This window comes from Schistocerca serialis, chromosome 4, assembly GCF_023864345.2.
Source record: "Schistocerca serialis cubense isolate TAMUIC-IGC-003099 chromosome 4, iqSchSeri2.2, whole genome shotgun sequence".
Lineage (NCBI taxonomy): Eukaryota > Metazoa > Arthropoda > Insecta > Orthoptera > Acrididae > Schistocerca > Schistocerca serialis.
In genome coordinates this window covers 13,432,750-13,446,255 of record NC_064641.1, presented here as the reverse complement: position 1 = coordinate 13,446,255, position 13,506 = coordinate 13,432,750, and the positions used below count along the sequence as shown (strand labels likewise).

General features: G+C 43.7%; 1 pseudogene; it reads right to left on the bottom strand.

Annotated features, from left to right (window-relative positions):
• Window positions 1–12,347: 12,347 nt before the first annotated feature.
• LOC126476150 (5S ribosomal RNA) lies at window positions 12,348–12,465 on the bottom strand (annotated as a pseudogene).
• Between the last annotated feature and the right edge of the window lie 1,041 nt (window positions 12,466–13,506).

The following is a 13,506-nucleotide window of genomic DNA, read 5'->3' as shown; positions in this document are numbered from 1 at the left end:
CACAGAGTAAAATTTCATATGTCAACTAGCTCCGCAGATGATGAAGATATCGAAGAAACGTATGTTGAAATAAAACAGCTTATTCAGATAAAGGAGATGAAAATTTAATAGTCATGGGAGACTGGAATTCGACAGTAGGAAAAGGAAGAGAAGAGAAAATAGTAGGTGAACATGGGTTGGAGGAAAGGAATGAAAGATGAACCCACGTGGTAGCATCTTGAACAGAGCATAATTTTTTCATAGCTAACACTTGGCTTAAGAATCATTAAGGAAGGTTGTATACGTGGAAGAGACCTGGAAACGTCTGAAAGTCTCAGATTGATTACGTAAAGGTAAGGCAAACATTTCGCAACCAGATTTTAAATTGTAAGACACTGCCCTGGAGGGGCAGATGTGGACTCTAATCACAATGTATTTGGTATGAATTGTAGATTAAAACGGAAGAAATTGCAAAAAGGTTGGAATTGAAGGAGATGGTACATGGATAAACTGAAAGAACCAGAGGTTGGAGAGTTTCAGAGGAGGCATTAGGGAACGATTGACAAGAACGGACAAAGGAATACAGTAGAAGAAGAATGGGTAGCTTTGAGAGATGATATAGTGCAGGCAGCAGAGGATCAAGTAGCTAAAATGACAAGACCTTGTAAAAATGCTTGGGTAACACAAGAGATATGGAATTTAGCTGATGAAAGGAGAAAATATAAAAATGCAGCAAATGAAGCGGGCGAGAGGGAATACAAACGCCTAAAAAATGAGACTGGCAGGAAGTGCAAAATGGGTAAGCAGGACTGGCTAGAGGGCAAATGTAAGGATTTGGAAGCATATATCACCAGTGGAAAGATAGATGTCGCCTACAGGAAAATTAAAGAAACCTTTGTAGAAAAGAGAACTCAGATGTAAAACCACTCCTAAGCAAAGAAAGTAGAGTAGGAAGCTGGGAGGAGTATATAGAGGATCCATACAACGTAGATGTACTTGAGGGCATCATGGAAGTGGAAGAGGAATTAGATGAAGATAAGCTGGGAGATACTGCGTGAAGAATTTGATAGAGCACAGGGCAGGGATTGCAAGAGGACAAATGTAACAATGTAGAGGCATATATCACTAGGGGTAAGATAGATTAAATAGACCTTTGGAGAATAGAGAACCGCTTTTATGAATACCAAGAGCTCAGATGCAAAACCAGTTATAAGCAAAAAGGAAAGGCAGAAAGGTGGAAAGAGTATATAAGGGCGACGTACTTGAGGGCAATATTATGGAGATGAAAGATGACGTAGATGAAGATGAAATGGGAGATATGACACTGCGTGAAGAGTTTGACAGAACACTGAAAGACCTAAGTCGAAACATGGCCCGGGAGTAGAAAACATTCTGTTAGAACTACTGACAAATGTAGGAGTAAAGACAAACCCAAGTTTACAACATTTGCTCACTTAGAGAAAGCTTTTGATAGCGTTAACTGTAATACTCTCTTTCAAATTTTAAAGGTGGCAGGGGTAAAATCAGGGAGAGAAAGGCTATTTACAATTTGTACAGAAAACAGACAGCATCGAGGGGCATGAAAGGGAAGCAGTGGTTGTGAAATGTGTGAGACAGTGTTGTAGTCTATCCCCGATGTTATTCAGTCTGTGTGTTGAGCAAGTAGAAAGGAAACAAAAGAAAAATTTGGACCAGGATTTAAAGTGCAGGGAGAAGAAATAAAATCTTTGAGGTTTGCCAGTGACATTGTAATTCTGTCAGAGGTAGCAAAGGAATCGGAAGAAATTTTAAACGGATAGGATAGTGTCTTGAAAGGAGGATATAAGACGAACATAAAGAAAGGAAAACAAGGATAATGGAATGTAATCAAATTAAATCAGGCGATGCTGAGGGAATTAGATAAGGAAGTGAGTCACTTAAAATAGCAGATATGTTTTCATATCGGGGCAGCAAAATAACTGATGATGCTGGAAGAAGAGAAGGTTACAAAATGTAGACTGGCAACGGCAAGAGAAGCATTTCTTCATTTCTGAAGAAGAGAAATTTGTTAACATCGAGAGTAGATTTATGTGCCAGGAAGTCTTTTCGGAAAGTATTTATATTGAGTGAAGCCATGTATGAAAGGGAAACATGGATGACAAGCAGTTTAGACAGGAAGAGAATAAAAGCTTTTGAAATGTGGTGCTACGGAATAATGCTGAAAATCAAATGGGTAGTTCACGTAACTAATGAGGAGATACTGAAAAGAACTGGGGAAAAAAGGCTTATGTGACACAACCTGACTAGAAGAAGGGATTGGTTGATAGGCCACATTCTGAGACATCAAGGAATCACCAATTTATTACTGGTGGGAAGTGCTGGTGGTAAAAATCGTAGAGAGAGGCCAAGAGATGAAGTCAGTAAGCAAATTTAGAAAGGTGTAGGTTGCAGTAGATACCTGGGGATGCAGAAGCTAGCATGGAGAGCTGCATCAAAACAGTCTTCGGACTGGAGACCACAACAATAACAACTTTTTGTTATTATACATTTTAATATTGTGATTTGTGTTTTAGTAATATTCAAACATCGGAAGCATTCAGGTTATAAATCCTAATGCTTTGTCCTACAGCATCTGCTGAATGAATGCCACTTTTCAAAACAGTTGTTTAACTGAATTTTAACATTTCACAACAGCATCCTTTGTAAACATGCGAATAAATTTTGGATTTAGCCAAATATGTCCGTAAACCTTGAAAGCTGCTATCCTATTACGGTCTTCAATTGTTGTTGATCCGCAATTTCATGGTAGCAAAATATGATTTCCAGATACGAAAGTTGGGCGGCTTATAGGGATATAAAAATAGAGTTTATGATGGATTGTGTGGTACTGTATTCTCTCAGGTCACTCCACACCTATGCATTGGTGACGTCACCAACGATCATCAATGGGAAGAGCACGCTGTGCAGCAGACAGTACGCCTCTACCCGCCATGGTGCGGGCATCGGTGTGTGTTGGGTTACCAGGCGTGAATTACGAAAATTATAAACGAGAGTACAATAGCACATATTATACCAGTTGTTTATCTTATTGTTGAGTGGACTAATAAAATGTCATTATCTTGAAGTGAGGTGTATCGTTTATTAAGTACCTACAAGATGCTGACAGCGATGTATCAGGGAACAGTTATAACAGTACTTGTGCCACCAAATGTATCAGGATGACCAAATGTAGTGGGAAGAGGTAGACGGCACCATATTATGACTCGTCCGAGCTTTTCATATGATTTATTGTTTCCAACCACAGTGCCCTCGTACACCTCGGTCTGCGTCACAGGGCCCCGCAATGCTGAGGAAGGACACCAGCTGCCCGTGCAATGTAATGCTGTGTCGAGCTGGCCTTGGCCAGCCGCGGAGTTCTGATGGCGTCAGGATGCGCCGGCTGCCGACTCAGCTGTCCCCGTCCTCGTTGCCTCAGTGCCATTCCGAGGAGCCGCCGAGCAGCTCGCTGACAACTGCAAGATTGTCTGCGCCATGTTCCCTCGCCGGTGTGGCTTAGGATGCGGTGACAACAAGTTCCCACGGTTCGGCGTCCGAATCTGCAGCCCTCACCTCGGGACGCCTCTGGCACGTGTTGGAAGCCAGGACGACTGCCTACGGTAGCGAGCTGTGGAGTGGTCCACTGCTGACTGGGTACTGACTCCGCATCAGTCTCAGAGGGTCGAACCAGCGACCCGTCGTCATCTGGAACGCTGGCATCCCATCTGCTGCTGCGTGTAGCTGGTGGTATGACATGCCCCACTGTCGAGGAGAGCTGCCACACTTGAATGAATCTCGTTAGAATCCCGCACCCATTTATACGCGGCTGTGCACCTCTGTTTTTCCAAACGCGCAGCTTCGTGTCACGTACTCATAACACGCTAGGTTTGTCAGCGGGCCGCTTTTGCCTGTGATTTGCGACATGCAAAACCGCTACGTATACTCTTTCAGCAATTTGATGGCCCTGTGGCCTCTATTCTACTTTGCATCTGTTGGTCTGTGTGACTCACTGCAATCTGGCCCACACCTGGCTGTAACTTGTGCTCAGAATATTGCACAAAACTGACTTTCCCTATCCTAAACGCTGGTGCCGCTACATTAGTTACAACAGCAACAAGGAGAAGTGGAACAGTTGTAGAGCCAATTAATGGCACCAGCAACAACTGATACGATGGCAGCAGCAGCAGCTACTGTGCGATCAGCAGTGGATGAGATGGCTGTGTTGCAGTAGCGACTCAAGGAGCAACTTCGAACACGGCCGGAAGCACTGGGACCGCCTACGGTGAAACTACAAAAATTGGCGCAGTCACGCAGCCAGAAAACCGCGTGTCGAGACACCCTGGCATCCTGTGGCAGCCAGCACCAGTCTTCAGAAAGCAACTGGGACTCTGCCCTTCACCTGGTACCAAAGGGACCGGAGGTCTGGAGCCCCTGTGGTGACTGTACAAGAATCAGCATCCAGGCAATTGACGAGCGGTACCCTCTGCGGCACATGGGAGATTTTGGTTGCCCACTGACGTGGCACCCTCAGCTTGCAGGTCACTCCACATCTCATTGGCAACGTTGTGAACGAGCAACTTTGGGAAGACTGCACTCTCCAGCGCCTCTACCTGCTGCAGTGCAAGCATTCGTCTGTGTGTGTGTGTGTGTGTGTGTGTGTGTGTATGTGTGTGTGTGTGTGTGTGTGATTACCAGGTGTGCATTATGTAAAATAACGTGTGGGACTATATCAGGATGTATGATATCAGTTGTTTATCTTGTTGTTGTGCCGACTAATAAAACGTTGTTATCTTGAAGAGAAGTACACTGTTTATTAACTACCTCCAGTGTCAACGTAATCAGCAAACCAACTGCAACGTTGTGCTATTGTCATATTCACTTGATATAAATTACGGTTAGGGCCACAGTATATGTTGTTAGGTGCCACAACAGACTTTGCTTAGATAGTCGATAATCTATTATGAAATTATACCCACTGGCCTGCTTCCCAAAAGAATGGGAGGGATGTGTCAACCTGAGTGACTGTGAGCAAAGTAATCTGGTTCCTCTACTCTGCTATTTTTGAAGGTTTTTCTAGACATTTATTCCGCATTCTTTTCATCTGTGGTCTGCGTCAGTGTTTTTTGCGACCGATTGTGAACGGTGCTGTATTTTAAATTCCGTTCATGTGTTACTGTGATGTTCCTGTTCGGTGTTAAAGCTTATCGCTGCTTTTATCCGTTTAAATTACGCTCGTCTCCTTTTATTTCATGCAAAGGCTCTGACGACCCAGCAGCTTTTCGCCCAGTAACAGTGCCTGACTACTAGGGTCTGCATACCGATAATCAGATTGCTACCCAATGCACGGATATCAAAACTTGCTGCAGAGGCTTTGTAATAATTTGTACTAGAAAACAAGATATTTTTCAATCACCCCAATGCTTTTATGTCACTGGCACTTCATTTTGCAATGGAGTGCAGGAAAACAAATCCGTGTTTCTATGTGCTTTGTATTTGTCGTGCTCTGTCACATTCCCAAAGCCAACTTGAAATGACTATCTAGGAGATAGCTGCCGTTCCTAGACATACTAAATGGAATCTGCTTCCCGGAACTCCGACAGTAAATTCTATGTGCCTTACGAATAGCGTCTGTTACTGATACTTAAAGTATTGTTCTCGAATGTAACTTTTCCCTCATCGTTATCGTGCTGGCCGAGCAAACACGATGCGTAAATCGTTTTTCAGAACACAGTAGATGTCATCCTCAGAAGTACCGTAACAGGGCAGCGAATACAAAGCAGCGCGCGGATGAAACACTACCGACTGTTTTGAAACAACCTCTTTCCTAGACTGTTTGCAGTCGAAAATATATGCGCGTGCGTTTTGCCGAGACGTAAAGGAGCACTGTTTTAAAATGTCCGCAAGCAGCGATCAGTATATACGTTGGTATAGAGCCAGTGTGACGAACACAGCCGTCTTGTTGGGTGTAAAGAGGCCAACAGCGTCCAGAGTACAGATCACGTGAGTCTACTTCTACACTCCGCAACCGAACTTACGGTGTCTGGTGGAGGGTACTTCGGGTACCGTTATCATTTTCTCCCTTCTGTTTTCCAGTCGCGATGTATAATCGCACGAATAAGTGTTTTGTAAGCCAGTTCTTTAGCGTTCCTTGCGATACCTCCACTCTTAAAATGGCATATGCTTTTCCTATTAGTTGTTTCAAGTGGTCACTCCACTTTAGTTCGCTTTCTCCTAGTTATTACACACTTGTTATCATTTCCAGAGAGTATTCACCAATATCGTAATCAAGCACTCGTGGATATGTTTACCAATTTATGCGGAGTGTGTTACATTCGTTCACGTCAAGGTCAGCTGCCATTCCCTGCACCAGTTATTGATACTCTACAGGTCGCCCAGATTTCGCTCAGTCTTCTGGCGTTGCAGCGTTCCTATAGGCGACTGCGTCGTGTGAAAATTCTCTCGTAGAGCTTCCCAGTTGATTTATATGTACATTGTGTGATCAAAGATTTCCGGACAGGACTCAAAAGTATCCAGACACCGCTACGTAGTGCGGAATCGATCACTAGATGTGACGAGAAGCAGATCAACCTGTATGAAAAATGGGGAGTATAGCGTTGTCAGTAGAGATGCAGCGTCAGCAGAATGAGTCTGTCAGCAGAGCTCGACTTCTCGTTGGATGTCACTTGAGTAACAAATCCATTAGGGACGTTTGAACTCTTCTAAAGCTGCCCATGCCAACTGTTAGCAGCGTGCTTGTGAAGTGGAAACGCAATGGAATAACCATAGCTAAACTAAGACCAGGGCGAACTGATATACTGACGCCAGCGTTGCAGAGGATGGCATAAAAAAAATAGCGTGAAACCAGCAGAAGGACTGACTCGTGGGTTACAAAGTGTTACCAGGTGCGTAGCTATCGCAAGGGCTCTGTGAAGGGAGTAAAACGGCCGAGCAGCTCCTAGCCAATGCTAAGCGACGCTTCAGATCGTATATAAAGGGCGACGTCAGCGGATGGCGGGAAGCGAGTTATCTGGATAACGTTAGCTACATCATGTTTAGCGCCAATCGTGAAATACGGAGAATGTTATACTGTGATACGTAGGTGCTCCTCTTGGTTAGGTCGTTACCCCCTTATTGCTCTTAAGAAAACGCTAAATGTGGAAGACTATTAACACATTCTACAGCGTACGGTAGAGGAACAGTTCACAGACGACGACAAAGCGCCCTGACATTACGCAACACCTGTGAGGGATTTGTTTGTGGATAATAACATACCTGAAGTGGACTGAGTTGCCCCGCGTCCCAACCTGAGCCCAAATGAACAACAGTGGGATACGATAGAACAGGGGTGTACAACCTTTTAGCTTACAAGGGCCACAATGGAAGAACAAGAGTATTTTTTGGCCGCACCACACATAACAGTAACAACAACCGCTGGTATTTTAGAATTCATTAATTTATGGTTTTTTATTCTAACAGAGCAAGACGGAAGTAATCTGACTTTTATAAATGAGTTTTCATTACTTTCATAACTATACATAAAGTGAATTTCACGGAATGTTTTTTACTTCTTGGGCTCCATGCGGATCGTAGACTACTCCTGAGCTGGAACGCCGACATCTATCCAGATTCCAGCGAGCAACATCACTGCCTCGCCTCGCTTTTGCTTACAGTATATCGTTAAGGAGTTGTCGTGTACGCGATGCTCCAGAGAGGTGAAATGTCTTGTAAGAGCGCGTTGTGCTCCGATTTCTCTCCATGCGTCCATTCTTTACTTCGTGACATTGCGGGACTGGGAAGCAAAGAAACAACTTCTGTTGTTAAGATTCTATACAAGTAAGACGTATCTGAAACTCTTTTTCGACAATTGGTCGAAAGTAGTTGTATGCACATGAGAGGTTGTCCAGATTGTGCAGTAGTATTTGTGTTAATTAGTAAATTGAAATTCCATGCAAGGCAACAGTAATTGTATCTGCCGGAAATAAAAAGTCAAGATGTAAAAAAACCTTACAACGAATCTTTTTCGTCCTTGTTGAAAAGAATATCTGACTTACCTTTCAGAAGAACTGTTGGAAAATAGTCTGCCAACTTAGAGCCTGCACTTCGAAGCCCGATTCAGGGAAAATTTTCTTCCACTTCAAATTACAGCTCGACGGTTAGGCAACAACAGTATTGGTCTTGCACTACGTGTGGTCTTCTTCCCAGCCATAGTTACGTAACGTCTGTGCATTGAAGTGTTATCCTAACATACATTTAGATTCTCAGTTTAATTTTCCGGAGAATTGGATGCAAATGTTTTACACGAGTCATATCCTGAAGTAACACTGATTTAACAACACATATATTTAAAAGAGTTATTTGCTTGATTTACGATCTAGAAAAATACAATTTGAAGAATAGCCTTTCACATATCGTAGGTCGAAGAAGTGGAACGCAGGTACCAGTGTGTTTGTACTCCGTCGTGTCGAAATTGAAATTTTCAGCGTTTTCTCACAACTGCGGAAAAATTCATCCTAAATAAGAACAGATCGTACATAGTGCAAACCACACGAAGCTCCGCAGAGTCTCTTTCGTGCTCGACTATGCTCTATGCTACGTGACTGCCGTGTTCTCCATGTTCTTACGTTTTGCAAGTTCACGTTTTTAAAAACACTTTCTGTATAAGGAAGTACTGACAACCTAAACAGGTTAATATACACGGAACAGCCAGAACATTAAGACCCCCTACCTAAAAGCCGGTATTTCCGCCTGTGGCACATATATCAGCGACAACGCTTCGTGGCACGGAAGCAATGAGACCACGCTAGCTCATTGAAGGGAGTTGACCCACATCTGCACACACAAGTCAGCTAATTCCCGTAAATACCAAGGAGGGAGGCCTGGCGCCGCCTTCAATCATGTCCTAGATGTGTTCGATGGGGTTCAGATCTGGCGAGAGTGGCGGCCAGCACATCAATTGTAAATCGCCATTTCGTTTCTCGAGCCACTCCATTACACTCTTGGTCTTGTGACATGGCGCATTATCTTGTTGAAAAATGCCACTGCCATCGTGAAACTTGATCTTCATGATGGGGTGTGTGTAGTCTGCAACCAGTGTACGATACTCCTTGGCCGTCATGATAGCTTGCACGAGCTCCACCGGACCCCGTAGGTGCCCACAAGAATGTTTCCCAGAGCATAATGGAGCTGCCACCAGTTGTCTCCGTCCTGCAGTTCAGCTGCCAAGGAGCTGTTCCTCTGAAAGACGACGGATTCGCCGTCTCCCATCGGCATGAAGTAGAAGGTATCGGGATTCATCAGACAACGCAATGCTCTGCCACTGTGTCAACGCACAGCGCCGATGGTCACGTGGCCATTCCAGGTCTAGTTGCCATTGCATCGATGTCTTGGCTTGTGGCTCTACTCCACTATTAACTGTAGTACTTGCTTTACACAGTGGTTGCTCCGATCATACTGTGCCTTGTGTTCTTTTAATCGTCGCAGTGTGTGGCCTTTTGTGTGTGCTACTTTTAAACAGTTTTTTATCTCCATTTTACAGTCACCCCGTTTTTTTGTCTATTGCCTCCCATGATGTTCTCCCTTTTTTATATCTATGTTCGCCTTCTTCTCTCCTTTGCTGTTTTTACATGTCTTCTATTGTTTTGTTCTATGTCTTTCGGCTGAAGAGCAGCGCATATGCTGCTGCCAGCCCGCCCCGATGGGGAATTGAAATACAATAAAGGAAAAAAAAAAAAATTTACACAGTGGGCAGGCCGCCTGTGAACACATTCTCCGACGAGATATAGAGGGTAAGCACCTAATCCTCTGCTAGTGGTTTCACCATCTTTCGTCTACTTGCGACAAATACTGATAACAGGCGCACGTAAACATGTGACGAGCCACACAGTTTCGGTGCTACAAGTTGCTGCTAGTACAGTTTGGCTTCTCTGAAATAGGTAAGTCCTTCCATATTCTGAAAGACAACCGACGCAGTGCTGTCCGTTTATTGCTGGCAGCATTTGTACTCTTTCCCACCTGCCATAAGCATTCTCCACCTCTCGGCGGGAAATGTGTTACTGTATTCTGATTCGTTGCAATATATTGTTCGGTATACTATGTCCAATTTGTTTACAATGAAAACCAGACCCTGTAAAAATGAACAGATAAAGAATACAAAGCCATTCGGGGTACCAAAAATAAGACACAGGAGACACTAAAAGGCGTTCGTATTAGCGGTACAGTGATTCAAGAAAAGACATTGAAACTGAACAAACTTATGTACGGTGATCCAACGTTTGCTGCCAGCTGTCGTTGGTTAGACCCTTGGAAGAAGAGAGACGGCGTGCGACAATTAACGATAAGCGGAGAAAAATTATCAGCCGGTGTTGCCACTGCAGATGCATTCTTAGATGAGTTAGCAGACTTGATACTGCGGGAAAATTACTCACCGCAGCTAGTGTATAATGCTGACGAAGCTGGCCTCCGAGCGGTCTAAGGCGCTGCAGTCAAGGACTGCGGCGGAGGTTCGAGTCCTCCCTCGGGACTCGGTGTGTGTGTTTGTCCGTAGGATAATTTAGGTTAAGTGGTGTGTAAGCTTAGGGACTGATGACCTTAGCAGTTAAGTCCCATAAGATTTCACACACATTTGAACATTTTTAATTTTTTTTTTTTTTTTTTTTTGAAGCTCTACTCCCTGCTTCGAAAGAAGAGTTGTCTGTACCCGGTTTTAAAATGAATAAACAACGACTTAGTGTTTTAGCCTGTAGCAACACTGCAGGAACAAACAATTTACCATTCATGGTAAATGGAAACCCTGTGAAACAACGAGCCCCAAAAGACACGAATATGGCTCTGGCTCTGAGCACTATGGGACTTAACATCTATGGTCATCAGTCCCCTAGAACTTAGAACTACTTAAACCTAACTAACCTAAGGACATCACACTACACCCAGCCATCACGAGGCAGAGAAAATCCGTGACCCCGCCGGGAATCGAACCCGGGAACCCGGGCGTGGGAAGCGAGAACGCTACCGCACGACCACGAGCTGCGGACAAACACGAATATGAACGCTCCCACTGTTTATTACAAAAATCAAAGTAAAGCTTGGATGGCCGGTGTTCTGTTTGGTGAGTGGTTCAAGAAACAATTTATTCACTCTGTCAGAAGATCCGGTACAGAAAACGGACTGCCACATCGACCTCCACTTTTGATTGACAATGCTCCATGTCATCCTTCAGAAATGCGGGTAGTCAATGGAAACATCAAAGCAAATTTTTTTTTTGCCACCTAACTGAAAAAGAGAACTGTTCCATCTTACAAAAAATGAGAAACCTACTGGCTATTAGAGACTTGGGACAATTCGAACACACATCGTACAAACATGACGCAAGAAGCTGCGACCAAGTCTCGTATTTGAAGAAACCCCATCCATTGCAGACTGATGACCTCGGCAGTTGAGTCCCGTAGTGCTCAGAGCCATCTGAACCATCCATTGCAGCATCAGCCAGTAGTGACATCCTTCAGTTTGCACAAGAAAACCCGGTGTGCGAAGATACAACGGAAAATTACCTTCAAGAATGGATACCAGTCCATGATAATGGTCATCAAGAAATCAATGATGAAACCATTGTCGCTACAGTCCAGAATGAAGCTGATGACAACCCTCAAGACAAAGACAGTGATGGAGAAGAAACCCGTAAAGAAACTGTCACATTCTTTACGCTGCAGATGCTCTTGAATTGGCATTAAGCTACGTAGAACTGCACATTGTTCTGACACCAACGTTGCCATGCGACGCTGGCACAACATCGCATCATCATCGCAGAAGAAGACTACCTATTTTGCAAGTTACTGTAAGTGAAAATTACTGCTTCATAAACATGTGATACAGTACTGTAGTTACCAGTGCAATGAACGTTTCATTTCGATAAACTGTGTTCAATGAGTTATTCAGTTCTACTGTATAAGAAAATCCTTTCTTTACACTAAAAATAAGCGCTTTACTTACTTTTCCTCTATCCTGGATTTTATTCGGATTATGGTAAATATAGATTTTGCGGAATTTAGGTTAGCGGGTTTTCACTGCATTTCTTAATACAGGAGACAGACAAGACGTACGAGCGACAAACTATACCTGTCTCATATCCTTTATATAAACTGAACTAAACTCCTCCCGCACAGGCCACGAAGAGTCAACGGGACCGACCGGCCGCCGCGTCATCCTCAGCGCACAGGCGTCACTTGATGCGGATGTGGAGGGGCATGTGCTCAGCACAGCACTCCCCCAGCCGTTTTGTCGGTTTACGAGAGCGGAGCCGCTACTTCTCAATCAAGTAGCTCCTTAGTTTGCCTCACAAGGGCTGAGTGCACCTCACTTGCGAACAGCGCTTGGCAGACCGGATGGTCACCCATCCAAGTGCGAGCCCAGCCCGACAGCGCTTAACTTCGGTGATCTGACGGGAACCGGTGTTACCACTGCAGCAAGGCCGTTGGCATTATATCATTTATATACGTAATTTAAAATGTGCTATCAAATCTAACGAATGAAGAACATGATGGCTGAAGAAATTTATAAGCTTTTGCAATTAAATGAGCTTAAGACAATCATTGGGTTGTCTTTACTAGTTATTTACCACATCTGGTCCTGAACGGTTATTTGTCATAAATGACCGTTTAACCTTTTTTAAATGTTCGGATAATAAGTTGCCGTCTCTTTATCTAAGAATAGATGATCAATGCAGCTAGCCGCTATCTCTGTGTAATGTCTTTTCCGTATAGGCGTGTATCTGTTGTCTTTAAGATCCCTTCACCTTCACACATAAGTCTATACAGTAAAGTAAGGCCCTCTCAGTTCTTGGCTGATCCGTGATAAGACAGGCGACAAATTAGACTAATGGAGGATTATTAGTATTATCTCTACTTTCATTCGCTGTCTCTCTCTTTCTCTCCTTTATCTATGTATAGTTTTTAATATAAGATTTCATTACGTGTACAGTGGAAAAAAAAATCAGCCAAATAGAATCTTTGGTGGAGTCCTTCGTCTTGGTAATCAGCGGCTGGCTTGCTGTAAGAGATCTTTACATTTATTATTACCGTTAAACACTGCAGTCAGTCGGGAGAATCAATCGTTTGGACAATTTGTTCCTTTTACTAAAGATTGCGAATTCCAGATGTGTAGGAAGCCTTTTTGGACGATTTAACACAGACTCAGTGATTGCAGGCTCTCTTCGACACAGCTGAAACTTTCCCACAAATTACAGGGTCAACGTGATCATCAAATGATTCAGAAAAAAACTCATTCGTTCATTCACTCCAGAACAAAAAAGTCACAAACCTTATTTATGGAGGAAATCGTGTATTAAACCCATGTCCATTACATGTCCAGATCTCCGGTGATTCCACGCCTTAGTTATTTTCCTTTTACAATCTTTTTCTCTTCAAAACAAACCGCTAGCGGCACAAATGTTAATTGGCTCGCTTTTGCGAGAAGAAAAGCAGAATATGTATCTCTCAGAAACATGTCAATCCCTCAACA